This window comes from Mustela erminea, chromosome 13, assembly GCF_009829155.1.
Source record: "Mustela erminea isolate mMusErm1 chromosome 13, mMusErm1.Pri, whole genome shotgun sequence".
Lineage (NCBI taxonomy): Eukaryota > Metazoa > Chordata > Mammalia > Carnivora > Mustelidae > Mustela > Mustela erminea.
The window spans coordinates 72,353,777-72,370,034 of record NC_045626.1 but is presented as its reverse complement, the minus strand read 5'-3'; the positions used below and the strand labels follow the sequence as shown (position 1 = coordinate 72,370,034).

Genomic DNA, 16,258 nt, shown 5'->3' with positions numbered 1-16,258 from the left:
AAACAGATGCCAGAACAGTTGGACAGGAAGGGCCCAGGCACAGGAAGAGGAATCTGGTTTGTGAAAATCTGTCTATTTGCCAGACGGTGAGCAATATGGTGCCGCCAGCCAGGTCTGGGTCCGGCTGCCAGGAGAGCTAATCAGGCCTCCCTCTGGTGTCCTGCTGGTTCTTTCGGGCCACCGTCCTCAGGTACTCAAAGGGGTGTGGTGTCCCCAAATGGGCCACAACGGTGACAGCCGTTCCTTACTAAGTTCAGCCGCTTGAACGGGGTGGGGACTCTCCTTGGGAGCCACAGCAGCCTGTGTTGATGGCAACAGGACAGAGAAGTCATCTTGTGACTCAGACCCAGCCATTTGTGATGTGTGGCTTTCCTGGTCCCCGTGGTAACCTCCATCTCTGATGGGGCTTGTTCCCTGCAAGTGCTCTGCAAGAGAAACACTTGCAGGTGAGAACCTCTGTCACACCCCCTACAGCACCTCAGGTGGGAGACATAAATCTTGATTTATTTACAAAAGATGTCCTGGCTGCTGCAGGTGCAGGGACCAGCTTCGGTGAGGCAGAGATGCCCAGAGCAGACATCTATCCTCCAGGATACGCACCCCTTCCCCCTGTTTCTTGGCCTGAGCTCACAGATCCTGCTGACTTTTGGCAGGAGAGCATGGCCTGCAGGCAGAGGCCAGGGAACAGAAGGCTCAATGTACAGCCTGGCCTTTTGCCCTCATTGCCTATCCAGCAGGGGAGAAGCGATTGACCCATTTTGTTGATGGGGAAGTGGAGGCCTTCAAGGGACAGGGATTTCTCCAAGGTCATGCAGCCCAGAGGAACTGGTGCTGGGTGTGGGGCCCATAGGGCTGCCTGACTCTGATCTCTCTCCCCTTTCTGCCCACCAGGATTCCCCTGCTTCCATTCTCCCAAAACCCTGGCTGGAGATGAAGGTATTCCATTGTCTCCCTCATCTTCTCTGTGGCCATAAGCGGAGTGGGGCATTCGTGTGGTGTGGGAACTAATACCTTTCTGTCTTGCTTCTGCATCCTGAGTCCCCAGAAGCAGCGTACTTGAAGCAAGTTCTTGATTCCAGCATAATTCCCACAGTGGCTGTCCAGGTGCCTCTGCTCTATCTGTTTCCGGGAGTTAGTCCAAGAGGTTCAACCTAGAACTTGCTCCTTCCATCCTTCCAGTGGTTCTCCAAACACCTCACTCCTGTGTTAAATCACAACGTGCTGAAAATACCTACATTCAATTTGATTTTGGGTTTTTTTTTTTTTTTTGGGTATAGAACTTAGACTGGTATGCTGTGTAACACTGAGGACACCTATTCCCTCCTCTGTGCCTCCCTCCTCTGTGCCATTTACAGAGTCACAGAGAGGCTGTGATGGAGAAGCAGAAGTAAAGGGGCTTTCTTGCCATAAAATGTTGCGTGGAAATTGTGGCTCAACGGAAACATACTCTATCTAAAAGGGAGCATGGGCCATGGCCTCTCTAGCAACTGACCCTATCCACCCTTCATTCTCAAACTCAGTACAGAACGGGGGATCCATCAGCTTGCCAGGACTTGGAGGGCAGCTGGGGAGGGAGCAAGGATGGGGTCTGGCTTGCAGCTCATGTCTGCTCATGAGCCCGTCACCTGTAACTACATCACCTGGTTCTTTCACCTGGGACCCTTGCCACGGACAGCACCGTGGAATCCTTGTCTTTCTATCAGTGGGGCGCCAACAGCATGAGAGGGCTAGGAGCTTAAGCCAGGTCAGAAACGGAGGTAGGACGAAGCAGGAGCACTCACTCCTGCCCAGGGTTCTTTTACTAGCCTGCGTTTCAGTTTTAAAGTCCAGGACAGTTCGGCCATAACACTCGCTCTGAAACCAGGGATTTGTTCCACCACGACTGATCTATCAGGGAACAATTTGAGTAAGGTGCAGATTCCATATTTGCACGTGTATGATTTTATTCACGAGAAATACTAGATAAATGCAGGAAACTCCGCCCAGTTGAACCTCAGGGCTTGGGAGCACAGGAAACACACCGCATATGCGCATGCGCACATGCGCGACCCTCCAGGGTCTAGCTGCTCAACCTGTTTACAGTGAGGGTGGGGAGCCACGTGCCCCATTCAGTTTCGGACAGCCTTCCTTCCACCTGTCATCCCAAGCCATCCCTCCCACACCTCCATCCGCAGCACACCTCGGGTCTTTGTGAAGGTACAGTGCCGTGTTTGTTGTGTTATCCCGGGATGTCTAACCCATCTAGCAGGCATAAAATCATGCTACTGATCCTTTTTTTTTTTTTTCCTTTTTATGTGTTCCTGGTAAATGTTTTGAGTTTTCTCGGCTGACCCTATTTCCCCATAAGCCTTGTGGTTTTTACTGTGTGAGTTTGCATAGCATGGGTAATGTCTAGCGATGCCCATGTTGTGTGTGTTATAGCAGAACAGACCATGTGGCCTGCTTGGCAGGATAGTGGCCAGAAAAGTACACGACAGCATCAGGATTTACTCACAGAGCCCCATGAGTAATGAGGCACATTATCCCCGAGGGTGGGCAACAATGAATCTGCCTGTTTTATCACGCCAGTAAGCCAACCTCCCATAGTGCTTCGGAGGGAAGCCTTTGAGTGCGTATTAGGGAATTGCTCTCTAAGGCTGTGTAGGGCTGACCTAGATCCCAAAGGTCAAGGCTGCAAGGACGCTTACTTCAACTCTAACAAATCACAGCCTTCCAAAAAGAAAAGGGACAAGTATGTAAGGTAGTGAGCATCCTGTCACAAGAGGTGTACAAGCAGACTGGCCATAAGCCCAGTTGGTGGGTGTGTTGTTAAGCGGATTTGTGTTTTGGGGAAAGTTCTACTAAATTAGGATTCCCAAGCCCACAGACTTGTGTGTGTGTTTCAAGCAAATTATTTTTTAGTCCGGTTTTAAGCTCATGGCAAAGTTGAGTTCAAAGTAAAGAGAATTCCCACACACGTCTTGCCTACACACACAACCTTCTACCCCAACAGTATGCCACAGCAGCGTGGAACATTGTTACAACCTTGGATCTATACTGACACGGCACTGTCCCAAAGCCCACAGTTTACAACAGAGCTCTCTCTTGGTGTGGTACATTCTGTGGGTTTTGATAAATGTATAATGACATGTGTCTCCCATCATATCATACATAATTTCACTGCCCTAAAAATGCCCTCTGCTGCCACTGAGCATTTTTAATTTTTTTTTTAATTTTAAGTAGGTTCCATGCCCAATGTGGGGCTTGAACTCAGCACCCTGAGATGCTCTACCAGGTACCCCTGCACTGAGTATTTTGAAAGTAAGGATTTGGGGGTTCCACTTCAAACCCATGAAACCTTATAGATAGAATCCAGGAATCTGCATTGTAATACCCCTTCTCCTATCTACCTCCATACACAAGGTAAATGTAGCCAGCCAACCTAGCCCTGATCTGTGTACAGAAACTTCCCAATGATAAAGTCATTACGGCCTCTTTTTTTTAATGTTGATGTTCTGCCTTCGATGGGAAACCCAGTCCCAGGTGACTTTAGGAAAAAACCAAGCAGATTTCTCTAAACTCCAGAGGCCTCCTGTGAGTAACCTGGGTTGAGAAAAGATCCCCCTCCCTGTATGTGGCTTTTCTGCCTACCAGGTGGGGAATTGGGCTCTTGGACCATTGCCTTTCCCCAGGAGACCCTCAGCAGAACCCTTCCTCAGCAGAATCCTTCAGCCTTCCTGGTATGTGATGGCCCACGTTTAGAAACGAACAAACAAAATAAACAAATAAGGGAAAAGGCAGACACACACGCATACACACATGCATACACACATACACAGAGAAATACATTTTCTGGAGTGAAGATCTTCCGTCTTTGCTCTAATAACTGAGATTTCTGAAATACTTGCAGCAATTTCCTTTACGCTGAAGAAAGCATCATTTTAGATTTTAGTGCATGTGACTCTTACCCTGTTTAAGTGGGAAAAAAATACCAATTGGATTAAGGATTGATGATTCTCAGGCACTTAGGGGTAAGCTCCTTGCCGGTCAGATGGTTTTATTATTTGTCTGTGCACCTGAAGAAGGTGCAGGGCTCGGGAACTGGCGTAGTGAGTAGTCTGCTGGATGGATGAAGGAAAGAATGAACGAAATAAATTAAATGGTAAACCAGAGAGAGTCTGCTACGGTACCTGGACCACAGTGGGCACTCCATGACCTATCCTTATTGTGAGCCCTGAACCAGGGGTCATGAGTCTGGATTATTAATCTAGTTTTACCTTTAATGTGCTGCTGAACACAGGGCCAATCTCATTCCCTCTTTAGAACTCAATGCCCCAATCTGTAAAAAAAGATCATATACTTTTTTTTAACCTAAAAACTGCAAACAAATATTTATATTGTGTTGCCAAAATGTTTGCTCATGATACATCAAAAAATAAGGTAGATTGATAGATGACAGAGGGTTGGATTAGATGGACGGATATGGTAAAGCAAGTGGGCCAATGCTAATGGTAGATTCCAGGTGGGGAAACTAAACTTTATAACCATTTCTGACTTTTCATAAACTTTCATTAAAATTTTGTTGTAAACTTCTTTGCAATTTTCTGTCTTTGCATTTTTTTGAATAATAAAATGGTGAAAAAAAAGGATCTGGAACCCATTTAAAAGTTTAAGACAGGGGCACCTGGGTGGCTCCGTTTTTAAGCATCTGACTCTTGATTTCAGCTCAGTTCTTAATCTCAGGGTCATGAGTTCAAGCCCCATGTTGGGTTCCATGCCAAAAAAAAAAAAAAAGTTTAGTACAAAATCCACTGGCTTCACCACTTTGATTTTTTTCAGACCAATGATATGAAAAAGGAATTAATTTTAGGAATTCCTAAGGTATATATATGGACTCATCTCCTACATATATTTTTCTGTTGCTGATCTCTGGGAAAAAGATCATGAAAACCTGAGTAAATTAGTTCTTATTTCTATATGATTAGTAATCATTAAAGATCCCCTGGGACTAACAGCACCAACTACCAACACAGGCTCCATTCACATGAAGCTGACGTCACGTTCACCTTAGGAGGTGTGTCTCTTCTGACTTAAACGAAGGAATGGATTGGGGCTGAGGCGTTTTGGATCCACAGGACAGGAGATCAAATCTGTTATTGAGATCTCAAAATCCATTTTTTAAAAAAGAAGTCTTAGAAATTTTGTGCCGTCTTCAGAAAAAGAAAGAAATGAAAAAAGAAAAAAGGAAGAAAACAAAACAAAGCAGAGCTGTCTCCCCCACTGGCCACCCACCTGCTAAAAAGCCCATCCAGGCACCTCCAGGCTTTCCCAGGCACGAGCGTGGGGCTTCTTGGCCCCTCCATCAGCTGGGAGAGGAGGGAAGGAGCGAGAAAGCTACTTTTGCCAGCTCTCCACACGGTTCTGCCCCACAAAGTCTTACTGCGTAGAAAGTGCCAGATCAGATTAGAGCCACCAGTTGCCACATTATCCTGTCTTGACTTCACTAACGCTCATTAAGCTCCGAAAATCCCTTTTACGGTGTTTAGGACACCTCCCGAGGAGTCTGCAGTGTAAATATTATTCCACCATTAAATCCTACTACAAGGCCGCCGTCAACAAGTGGGACTCGCCGAGGTTCTGCCGAGGGGGCCGCGCGGCCCCTGTGAAGTGCAGCCAAGGGGCTCCGCCAAGAAGCCAGTGCATGTGATAAAGCCCCTCGCTCTCCCGCCCAGGCCTCTTGCCACTTGGGCCTGCTCCACGGGTCGGGCTCTGGGGCGCGATTTGGGCTGAGGATCAAACACGCCGTGGGGAGCCACTTGGACCGGGGACCTGCTGTGGACGGCTGGCACTCGCGCTGAACCCACTTCATCTGGGGTCGGGCGGGGGAGGGGCGGCTTTTGGGCTGCAGTCCTCTTGGCTGAGGCTGGGGTCTGCACCCTGCATCTCCAACCTTGGCAGCAGACTTGGGCATCGTTCTCTGGAGAGGTGACTTTCTAGACTGGCCAGCGGCATCTTTGCCTTCGCAGTCCTTTTGTCTGCATGCGCCCCGCCCCTTTCTGTATTTATGTGTGCATTCGGAGGAGGGAAACCGCGCGATGATGAGCCATTGATTATTGTGGACAGATCACCCGTCTGACTCAGCGGAGGCTGCTTGGCGGGAGTGGGGCTCACTGCTTTTTGCTTTTATTTCTCTCCCTTAAAAAAAATTTTTTTTTTTTTAATTAATGTGTATTCTTTAAGCTGATTTGCAGGTTGCACTCCTGGTTTATAGTGATAGTTGATGGAGGGCTTGAATACGGAACTGCCTGGCGTTGGGTGGGCTTTCACTGCACCAGAGACGGATCTTGGAGCGCCTGACTCTGTGTGAGTGTGGGTACAGGTGCTGGGGACTCAGCAGCGAGCCGGACGTGTGCAGTCCCTGCCTCATGGAGCTCACAGCCTAGGGCTCTGGCAGTGCGGAATCCAGCACTCTGGATCTCAAGTGATAGGATGCTACGGGTCATTGGGAGTCCTGGGTCAGTCACTGTTGCAGCTAGGTGATGTTGAGATAATCCCTTCCCTCGTGGAGACTCAGTTTTCACCTCTGTGAAATGGGCTCCTGACAATATTTGTTCTGTTGAGCTGTTACAAGGGTGTGTTCATCCATACTGGGGTTTGCTTGACACATGGAACTGAGCACATACTGTGTGCTGGGTGTTGAGGGTTTTAGGTGTCAGGGAGACCTGGTGCCTGCCTCAAATAGGTCACAGTCCACAAACAGGTCCATTTGATGGCCTGTGGACAGTGCTGGGCAGGGTAACTCAGGGACCCCATGGAAATCTCAACAAAGGCCCCCTAAGGTATGTTGACTGGGGGACAGGTGACAAAGACCTCCTTAGAGTAGGGGGTCATTAAACTACACCTCCTCCCCCAGGTCAAATCTGGTCCACAGCCTGGTTCCTTGCTTGGGGACTAAGAATAGCTTTTACATTTTTAACACGATTTATTAGAAAGTCAAAATAATATTTCATACCACATGAAAATGATACGAAAGTCAAATGTCAGCGTCCACTGATAGAGCTGGATGGAAATATAGCTGTGCCATCAGTGCACAGATCGCCTGTGGCCATGTCCTCACCATGATGGTGGAGTTGAATCCGTTCCCAGTAACCGAGACCAGGTGTCACCCAAAACCCGAGATATTTACTATTTGGAGAATAAGTTTACCAACTGCTGTCTAGAGGAAGTGAGGGCCCAGCACAGAACTGAAGAGTGTGTGCCAAACTGGTCCTCTGGGGATGGTTGGAAGAGGCAAGCAGAGATCTGCTTTGCAGGTTGGAGAAAAATCCTGACATCTTCAAGGACGAAGCATGTACTACACAGTGAGCTGCAAAACGCCATGCCAGCTTGAGGGAGCATTGGGAACGGTGGAGGACAGGGCCATCGACAATCTGGTTAGACAAAGTACAATGCAAGTGCTAACACTCATTGATCTCATTGACGAAGTGCCTATTGGGTCCACTGCAGTGCCCTTAACGGTCTCACATTGAGTCCTCCAAACAGACCTGAGTGTTGAGATCACCAACCCGCTTCACAGGTGAGGAATCAGGAGCCCAGAGAGGTGAAAACACCTAGTCAAGGTCACACAGCAAAACACAGATCAGAATTCCAGTCTGTCTTCTTTCAAACGGCCTGCTCCAAACCCACACTAATAAACCCAGGCATTTAACTGTCGGTAGCCTGCAGTGTTAGAAGTTGGTGCATTTGGTAAAAAGACAAACTTTCAAAATGAAACTGAGCGGGGATCCAAAGTAGGATTCGTGTAGCCATCCTCCTCCCCCTAAACATACGCGTCCTCCATGTTGTTTTCCAGTCGTCATCCCCCTGCCTTGCCACCCTCCCAGGCTCCTCTGAAAGCCAGGCACGTGCTAGGAAGGAGAAAGGGAGGGGGAGAAGCTGGGCTTCTCAGAAACAGCTAGCAGAGGAGTAGTCTCTGAAATGGGTGGGGAGACATGTCCCCAAGGCTCGGCAGAGCTGGCAGCCTTGGCTCCCAGCAGCTGTTGGCTGCATTCAGAATAAACACAAGTGGATAGATGAGTTCGGGCTGGGAAGCCACCCCGCCTCGAGGGCTTCAGGCAAAACAGAGAGGCGCTGGGTGACAGGCCCGCCAGCTGACAGGAAGGGACTTGGGCTCAGGGTGTGTGCTTTTGGCTGCTTGGCGCAGGTCTGTGCAGTACAGGAGTGGTAGTGAGTGTGCTGGGAGGCTCTGAAGGTGGAAAGTCCTGGCACCTGCTGTCTGTGTGTCCTTGGGCAAGGTGGTCCATCCGAGTAAGCCTCTGCATTACAATCCGATCTGTAAGTGGAGATCATGGTACCTAGGACAGTAGGACAGTAGGACAAAGGACACTGCATGATACCTCCCAGAGCACCTTTCAAGGAAGGCTTCTTGGCTCCAGTGGTTGGAAGGGCTGTCATGGACAGACAGCCACAGCCCAGCTCAGGGACAGCCCTGCTCCAGAGACCCACTTCCTCAAGGTCACATGCAACGACTGAGGGCCTCAAGGTGGCCCAGCCCACGGGACTCTGAAGGGCCAGTCTAGCTCTGGGGCTGCCCGTGGAGCTGACCGGCTACTGTCCTGTCTTGTCTCCAGGTTCAGCTCCTCCCTCCAACCACTTTCCCTCTTCCCTCCCCACACAGGTGCTATTGCAAAGATTCTTGCTCATAAATGGCACACATGCTAAATCCCGTCTCACTCGGCAGTCTGGGTGCCCGATTGGGACTCCGTGCTCGAGAAATTATATTTGGAAAGTATCCACGGTGCAGTAGGCTTTTAGCACGTGGAGGGGAGGAAATGCAGACAGAACCTACTTCGATGTGTCCAAATTCCTCTTGATTTCAAAGACAGAAAACAAAGTAAATCACCAGAGCCTGCTGGGTTCTATAGCACCATCGGTGTCCACAGGGACATTTGCTCTGCTGAACTGTCACATACTGAAGCCCAGCCACGCACACAGGGCATGCATAAACAAGCAAGGAGAGAACATCATCCCCATTCGACAGATGTGAAGACTGAGGTTGAGAGAAATAAAATGATGTATCGACAACTTGACAGAGTGCCCCATGTGACCATTTACTCACCCACTGATAAAATATTGAGGGCTGGGCACTGGGGGTCCCTCAGAGCTCAGAGCAAGGGAGGGAGACCCAGGATAAGTCAAGCAGTGAGCATAACACCTGCCAGAGATGGTGGTGATTGACAAGTGCAGATTATGTTTGGGGGTGTCATGGGAGGACCTGAGGAGCCAGGAGAGTCACAGAGCAAGATTGCAGACCAAATCTTCAACTCTGCACCTGCGGCCGCCCAGCAAACCTCCATTTCAAGGGAGGCAAAGTGGAGAGCCTGAGTTCTGAGCTGCTTCCCATCTCTCCCCAACTGTGTGCTTAAGAGCAAGTCGAAAGTCTCCAAGAATCCCCACCCTTTCCACAATGAGGAACCCAAATCCCTCCCCCAGTGTTCCGCCCTGCAATTCAAGGCTGAGAAAACCCAGTTGCCTCTAAAGCAAGATGACCAAGTTTGGAAGAGACTTGGAGTCCTCTCTTCCTTCTGTGTGTCTTTCTGGTGAGGGGTCAGCCTCTCCGTCCAGGAATCAGAACCAAGGTTATCTTTCTGAATTGTTCTCTCTCTCTCTCTCATAAGGTGAAGTGTCTTGTCTGTCCCTTGCAGAGTTCTATCCTGTTCTCATGCACCCAACCTGGGGCTTTTTCCTGGCAGCACCGAGGAACTTTCCCAGCCTGGGAAGGCATCCAGGAGAGTCATGGCCCAGTGGCAGCTATTGGATTTCTGGAAAGGGCCAGCTCAGAGGGAGACCGGGACAGAGGGAGAACCCTCAAAGCCACACATGTGCAGTGGTGGGTGTGTTGGAAACAGTGGCCCCAACTTCGAAGCTGGAGCCTGCAAGAGCTTTCCCAAAGGACCCCAAGCACACTGGGCTTTCATGGCCCACAACACAACTCCCAGAGAGCCTGGCCCCTGCCTTGCGCTGCAGCCTCTGAACCCAGCACTCCACGTGAGCCTCCTAGGCTGCTCTGCTCCCCAGTCCCTAGCCATTGTTCCTTCTTTCCAGAATGCCACTCCTCCCATGGGCTAGCACCCACACATTCTTCCAGTCTTGGCTTGATGACACCTTCTCCAACATGCACTCCTGGCCAGCCTGGGTTTTGGTCGTCCCCCACCCCCACCCCGCCCTTCTCGACTTTTCTCCGTGTCAGAGAGCTCGTCACATGAATTATAATGGCATGTTGACCTGTCTCCTTCCGTCATCAGTCCTTGAGCCATTTGAGTCAGGGACCACCAGGTTTTACTCATCTTGGGGTCGCCAGAAGTTAACTCAGAGCCTGGCACATAGTAGGTGCTTTGGCACTGCCAGACTCCAGAGGGACTTCCCCTGTCTCTCTGTCACTTGGCTTCATTCTTATTTCCTCCCTAAGTGTTTATTTAATACATAGTGATGCGTGGTGGGTAGAGGGGCTTTAATACATGCTCACTGAATGAATAAATGAATGAGTGAGCAAATGATATGCATCAGCGAGTCAGTGAGTGAGCATGAGAGTGAGTGACTTTAGGGAAAATAGACTAAATCTGCTGAGTACTAAGATCCCAAAGGCTAAGACTGGTCTCCTAGGTACTAAGATCCCCAAATACTAAGACTGAGGTCCCCTGGATACTAAGATCCTAGAATACTAAGGCTGAGGTCCACTGAGCACTAAGATCCCTGAGTACTGTTTTTGCTCTCTCTGCCTGTTTCCAGCTGTGGGGCCTTCAGTAAACCCCTTTTCCTCTCTGGGCTTCAGTTTCCCTATCTGTAGAGTAGAAGGATTGTAGGCGTCCTTCCAGCTCTGAGAATGGAGGACTGGCTTGTCCCATCCCAGACTGCCCCAGGCCTGACTAGTGGGGGATTCTGATGATGTTGGCTTGTCCCCCAGGCCCTCTAGGACACTGCTTGATGATTCTTTTCCCTCCCACTGTTCCCAAGGTGTTCTCTGCCACACCTTCTTATCTGGTGCTTGCACACTAGAATTAATTCACGCACCTCAGTTAATCCAGGATGATGCCTTTTCTCCAAGTCTGGCTATGCAACTACTTGACCTGGTTAAAAGCAGAATCCTGCCCACTTCCCAAGACCTACTGAGTGAGCATCTCAGGGCTGGAGGGCCCTGGCACCTGCATTTCAGCAAGCTCCCTGGGGAGGCCAATTCTTCTTTTTTGGGAACTCCTGATGTCCTGATTTAGTACACAGTCTCTGGGACAGGTTGGCATCTCTGACTTGCTGTGTGGCTTTGGGGAACCACCTCCCTCTCTCTGATCCCCATTCCTCCCGATGAGAAAAGTGGAACCAACCAAAGGCCGCAGCTCATGGCAGGATGAGGCTTACATGAGCCACTGCATATAAAGCCGTCTGTAAACTCAGGCTACCCTTGGCACCCCCAGGCCAGAGTCGTGCCCACCACTCAGGAGTGTACGAGATGTCACGGCTTTTTATTTTCTACAAATCAACTTAATTTGTATTTCCGGCTCCCATCCCATTGGGCTGGAGGGAAACATGACTTTGGACAGATGTTCTGGAAGCCCAGGCCCAGCACATCCCAGGAAGCTGCGGCTCCCATGGAGCCCTTTGTTCAGCCTCTGCTCACCTCTAGATGATGACACCAGAGCTAGTGACCAGCTCGAACAAGAGGCGGTAGGCGGAAAAGATGGAATATTGCCCGAGAACGAAACACACACATACACCTGACAATTCAGATCCAAAACATCCATGTGCCTGTTTGATCTGGTCTCTCCTTCAATCACAGAATAAGGGTGTTTTATTGGGTGAACACTGTGAAAGGAGAATTTTTAAATAAAGGCAACATTGCAACTCCAGTGCAATTATAAAATGAATGCGCATCAAGGTTGTGTTTAACTCATTCATTAATGAGGGAGCCAAAGTGACGGCATAATCGATTCAAAGCAGATTTCAGACAACACACACACACACACACACACACACACACAGAGAGAGAGAGAGAGAGAGGCATTTGGAAATGCTGGGATTCATTTATAAGTAGGTGCAAAATTAGTCGATAACTTTAGGGCAATAATCGATTACATTCTACTGGACAAAATTCATTTGCATTTCTATGGCATGAATCATTTGCATTGCTATCAGTTGGATTTTTGTTGTTGTTGCTGTTTTTTTTTTTTAAACTTAGCATTATGATGTTCCATCTAGACAAAGAAAGACACAGAAGTCTGGAGGTCGGGATAAGGCATAGACATCCAGCAATCTTTTATGTGCTTCTTCTTATTCTTTTTTTTTTTTTTTGCTTCTATTGACGTTGTTTGCAAGGTTTCCTGACAGTATAATCCTGCCACCAACATCTCCGAAGAGTAGAGATGCTGTTTTGTGTGTTCTGAGCCTCGGTTTCTTAATCTGAAAAATGGGTTTGATAAGAGCCCTTGACAGCACAAGGTCGGGTCGGGAGCCCCTACTGCGACTCACCTGCAAGGGAAGCAGTGAAATCGTGACAGGAAGAGATTTCCCAAACCCCAATCAAACCCCCTTTCCTGACTTTGGTCCCATCTATGTTCTACCTTTTCAGAGTTACTCTTTCCTTTACAATAATTTTGATTTGATAAAAACCAGGAAATCAGAGAATGAGGTGCTAGTTCTCTCTCTATATTTTTTCCAAATACTTATGAAAATAGACATAGAGCCATTGAGATAAGAAAAGTAAGTTCATCCTCCTACCAACTAATCCAGTTCTTTGTGGGAAATGCTGGACCAGGAGACCAGGGGTGGGATTCAGTGGCAGCCATGCATACTTTCAGATCAACTCATAGCATCACCAACACGAGCCCTGTCCAAGGTGGTGCCTGGAGGAGGTGTCCCCATGGGGGCCACGACAGGCAGATCCCTACACCCCCTTGCAGCCCTCCCCCTGATGCCACAAGTCCCCCCTGCCCTTGCTCCATGCCTTCTGCAGCCCCCATTGGGCGGGGCCCCTCCTGTGATTCATCCTGCTGGAATGCCGGAGTTCTCCCATTGCTCCAGCTAAAGCCCTTTAATTCCCCTTCGGTGATGAATGCGCGAGGCTCTTGAATGAAATGTCCGGGCTCTGAATTCCTGTCCCCACCCCCTCCTCTCCCCTCTGCTTCACATAATTATTTCTGTACAGAACATGTCAAGTGCCCCGCTTCCCGGGAACTCGTTTCGCATGCAAACATTTGGTGATTAAGCGAGGCTTAATTAATTAAGCACTTTGTAATGACTCTTAAACCAAAGAAGGGTGGATTAGGAGTCCAATGCGTGCTGGCAGTGTGAAAGGCGCCTTCATATCGGGGGCGGCAGACAATGGTCCAGCGAGGGGAGCAGGGCAGGGAGTCCCACAACTGTGATAGAATCGTTCATTCTTTCCCTCGCTTGGCTTATTCATGGAGCAGGTCATGGATCCAGAGTACGTGGTGAATAATACCAATGATAATAGTGCCAGGCATTGTGCTCTTAAGTCAGAATGGCATTACGGTGAATAGGGACAGGTGATGGCTATTGAGAGCCGGCTCCGGTGAGCACGGCTGCCTTGGACAGAGATAAGAACAACAGTAATAAGAATGACCATAGGAGCCAACACCTGCAAAGCACCTGCTGTGTGCCTGTCACGACTGCAGGGATTTCACACATCCCGTTCTCTCCACGACCCTCTGACATACCTGCAACAGGGTATCATTCTCATTTTACAGATGGGAACACTGAGGCATGCGTGTGTCAAGCAGCCTGGCGGGAGAGTGGTTGAGCTGGATTGGGGCTTCCAAAGGACGAGCTCTGACCCCACTCTCTACCATCAAAGGGTTTAGCTCTTGTATCTCATAGAATCTCTGCAGTGGCCTGATGAGGAGATAGAGTGCTTATTGCCAGTTTCATGACAGTCAAGGGCAAAAGGGGCTCGGGAAGGTCGTGAGCTTGCCCAAGTTCACACAGCATAAAGCACGAGGAATTGGACTCCCTTCACCCAACTTCATTTTTGTTTATCTAGTTTGTGGTCGGATTCCCACATCTCCAGATACAACGATTTCCATGATGACTCCTGGTTGTTGCCTGGCTGATTTGTTTTGGCCCTTTATCCCCCGGAACTCTGCTGCAGGGCAATGGTTTCTGACCATTTCTGTAAGAAACACCCTCCCCCGCTTTGTCACTGTCTTCCCAGCTGAGTGCTTCTCACCCACCAGTGACTCAGCTTCCCCATCTGTAAAATGGGCATTTTGCTCTGGATCATCTCTGAGTCCTCATCTGACGTTTGAGGGTCTTTGGAGCCTAGAGGGTCTCCTCTGCTTTGGGGAGTCGTGGGGATGATGGTGGCAATTCAGGGGCTTTAGCTCTCGGGTATAATACTGCAAAAGGCTTCAGAGCCCAGCCCTGCATAACTCTCCAGCAGAGCAAGGTCGAGTCTCAGCCCTGATCGTCATAGGCTGTGTGACCTTCACTGAGGGGATTTCCTTCTCTGAAACAAGGTAACCCTTCTGCTGGGTTCCAGAACAGCAGTAAATGACCTCTATGAGCTCAAGGGCCCCCTTTTAAAGGGGGGCCCTTTTAAAATTGTCTGCCTGGTGGCAGAAGGAAGGCATTGTTTCCCAAACTCGGACCCACAAGTATAGCCCAAAGAGTCCACTTCTCTGTTTTTGTTTTCTCATTTATACTTGGAAAACTGCCTCTAACCTCCGTGATGATGTGACCATCTTCCGTGTGCCTCAGGTGCCCGGACTGGTGTGTGCCTTCACAGTTGCATGCCTGCTGAGTTAAAAGCAAACGGCTTCACTGTGCTGTTCCAGTGAAGATATTGCAGGCGTTCGGAAGGTGGGATGCAGGAGAGAAGCGGTCTCACCATGCGGGAGGCTAGAACACAGTGGTCTCCTGTGTCAGCTCCAGACTCACATGTGATTGGGTACAGAAATAAACTCCAGTTCTGCCATTCACTGGCAATGAGGGCGGTAGGAAATAGACAGCGGAGACCCCTTCTCTGTTCCTGATGCTGGCGGTCATTGTACTAGATGCTCATTTAATGATGATTTCCAAATATGATTCCTGCAAAGCAGACTGCCTTCTCATGTTCATAAGTGATGCTTTACTATGATTGGTAGTTAGACTGAGTTAAAGGTGAGTTCTGATGATCTCCTGAGCAGACAAGCAAAGATTTGTCACTATGCATGCCATTTTGAAGGACACCGCTACCTGAAAAAACATTCTCTGCTTTGGAATGATACAAGTTAGGAAACAGAACTAGAGCTGGCAGCTAAAAAGTTTTATTTCCCACCTCCCTTAGGTATAAAGTTACTAGTGCATCATAAACTGAGGTTGTTAGGTGGAATTTCTGAGCAGGCTCTTTAAAAAAAAAATGTAGCCGTACCTGGAATCTATGCTTCCTTCCTTCTACGTTCTTCTTGCAGGGAGCTAGATGTAATAGCTGGAGCCACAGGAACTATTTGTGACCATGAGGCATCTTGAACTAGGTGACTGTGTGCTAAGAATATTAGTACAGAAAAGATTAGGTATTTCTCGATTTCTGTGACACAAGAGGAAAAAAAAATCCCTTTATTTATTTAAACCATTGCCATTCTGGGTCTCTTTTATTTGTCCTCATTGCCATTCCTAAATGATACAGAGTTTATATATAGAAGCAGATCTAAAATACTGCCTTCCTATATTAAACATGGCATGGCTAGTTTAGATTCAAATAGCATTTTCTGTCATATTAAATTACGGTTGATAATTTGAATTTTATCATTTCATAATTATGTTAATAATAATGAGGTGGAGGGGCTTCCTACAAAAATGAGACATAAGGAATTCGTGTTGACTTACTTTGTAGAAATTCAAAGCTAATTGTAAAATGCACTGATTTAAGTAAATATTAGAAATCTTTTCATGTGCTCCTCAAAATAGCTCTACGTGTTATTTGAGCTTTAGAAAGGTGGGGCCTGGGACTTTTGGCCAAGACTCCTCTTCCTCACCCCCACTGGCTAGAGCTAAGAGGGAGAGTAAGGAATTTTCATTAGACTCCAGAGAGAAACCAGGGGGTCCTGGAAGTGAAGGTGGGGAGCGAAAGGAACACTTTCCACCCAAGACAAGACACTGTGACATCTGTCTTTTTGGTGTTTCCTGGTGCAGAGTAAGGCTGGAAAGCAGAAACTCTGAAACACTTTGTAAGAGGCTGTTTTCCTAGCATTCCCTGCAAGGGGCAGCCCAGGAAAGGCAGGGGCTCTGTGAG

At 48.5% G+C, this 16,258-nt stretch overlaps 1 long non-coding RNA gene across 1 annotated transcript; it reads left to right on the top strand.

Annotated features, from left to right (window-relative positions):
- The first annotated feature begins 425 nt into the window (after nt 1–425).
- On the top strand, nt 426–1,226 carry LOC116571694. The gene is made up of 3 exons (XR_004277950.1): nt 426–446; nt 892–936; nt 1,046–1,226. It is a non-coding gene; the product is annotated as an uncharacterized LOC116571694 (long non-coding RNA).
- Nucleotides 1,227–16,258: the final 15,032 nt, after the last annotated feature.